The following is a 1,824-nucleotide window of genomic DNA, read 5'->3' on the forward strand; positions in this document are numbered from 1 at the left end:
CCACTAATGTCTCAGGAAAAATACACTCGGGAGTGGACGGGCGTTCGGAATGGTCAAAAATACGAGACAAGGAATCGGGTTTGATATTTTTGGAACCCGGGCGGTACGAAATAGTAAAATCAAAACGACCGAAAAAAAGTGCCCATCGAGCCTGCCTGGAGTTCAACCTTTTGGCGGTGCTAATGTACTCTAAGTTCTTGTGGTCAGTCCATACTATAAAAGGAACCCCCGATCCTTCTAACCAGTGTCGCCATTCCTCCAATGCCATCTTGACTGCCAACAATTCTCTGTTACCAATATCGTAATTACTTTCTGCAGGAGATAAACGATAAGAAAAATACGCGCAAGGGTGGACCTTGTCGTCTAAGGGAGAACGTTGGGATAACACCGCTCCTACCCCCACCTCTGACGCATCGACCTCCACCACGAACTGCCGTGTGGCGTCAGGGGTAATGAGAATTGGAGCTGAAATGAAACGGCTCTTCAGTTTCGCAAACGCAGCTTCCGCTGTGTTTGACCACCTGAAAGCAGTCCTGGCGGAGGTCAAGGCGGTCAGAGGCGCGGCTAGTTGGCTGAAGTTGCGAATGAAACGCCGGTAGAAGTTAGCGAACCCCAGAAACCTCTGTAGGGCCTTACGGGAATCTGGACTTGGCCATTCTACCACAGCCCTAACTTTCTCGGGATCCATGCGTATTCCCTCAGTCGACACGATAAACCCCAAAAATGGAATAGACTGTGCATGAAACTCGCATTTCTCCGCCTTGACAAAAAGCCCATTCTCTAGCAACCTCTGAAGCACTCGTCGGACGTGCTGCACATGTTCCTGGAGAGAAGAAGAAAAAATCAATATGTCGTCCAGGTAGACATAAATGAACTGATCAATCATATCTCGCAGCACGTCGTTGACGAGTGCCTGGAAGACCCCTGGGGAGTTGGAGAGCCCGAAGGGCATGACCAAATATTCAAAGTGCCCTCTGGGGGTGTTAAACGCGGTCTTCCATTCATCCCCCTCCCTGATCCGAACCAAATGATACGCATTGCGTAAGTCCAGTTTTGTGAAAATAGACGCTCCCTGCAACCTCTCGAAGGCTGAAGACATCAACGGCAAAGGATAAGTATTCTTTACCGTGATGTTGTTCAGCTCTCGGTAATCAATACAAGGTCGCAGTGATCCGTCCTTCTTTCCCACAAAAAAGAACCCCGCCCCCGCAGGAGAAGAGGAAGGGCGGATGAATTTGGAAGCTAGAGAATCAGAAATATATTTCTCCATAGCCTCCCTCTCTGGCACAGAAAGTGAATAAAGTTTGCCTTTAGGCGGAGACTTACCTGACAATAACTCTATGGCACAGTCGTAAGGACGATGCGGAGGAAGAGAAGCAGCTTGAGACTTACTGAACACTTCCTTCAGGTGGAGGTACTCAGCGGGCACGTTAGATAAATCCACCGCCTCCTCCTGTAACACAGACACAGACACAGACGGACAAGCAGACACTAAACAAGACTCATGACACTTTCGAGACCAAGAAAAAATGGAATTAGAGGACCAGTCTACTTTGGGGTTATGGAGAAGGAGCCAAGGGTGCCCGAGGACAATGGGTGCCAGGGGAGAGTCAAGGATGTGAAATGAGATAGTTTCGGAGTGGTTACCAGAGGTGATGAGATCTTCTCGGCAGAGATCCCACCCGATAGTAGCCTCATGCGTACTACCGGGCTTGGCCTTTTACTGGACAGGTCTGGGCTTGATGTCCGGCTCCCCCGCAGTACATGCAAAGGCCCAGGGATCTCCGCCTCTCCTTCTCCTCCCGGGAAAGCCGAGCTCGCCCT

Source organism: Carassius auratus, chromosome 32 (genome assembly GCF_003368295.1).
Source record: "Carassius auratus strain Wakin chromosome 32, ASM336829v1, whole genome shotgun sequence".
Taxonomy (NCBI): domain Eukaryota; kingdom Metazoa; phylum Chordata; class Actinopteri; order Cypriniformes; family Cyprinidae; genus Carassius; species Carassius auratus.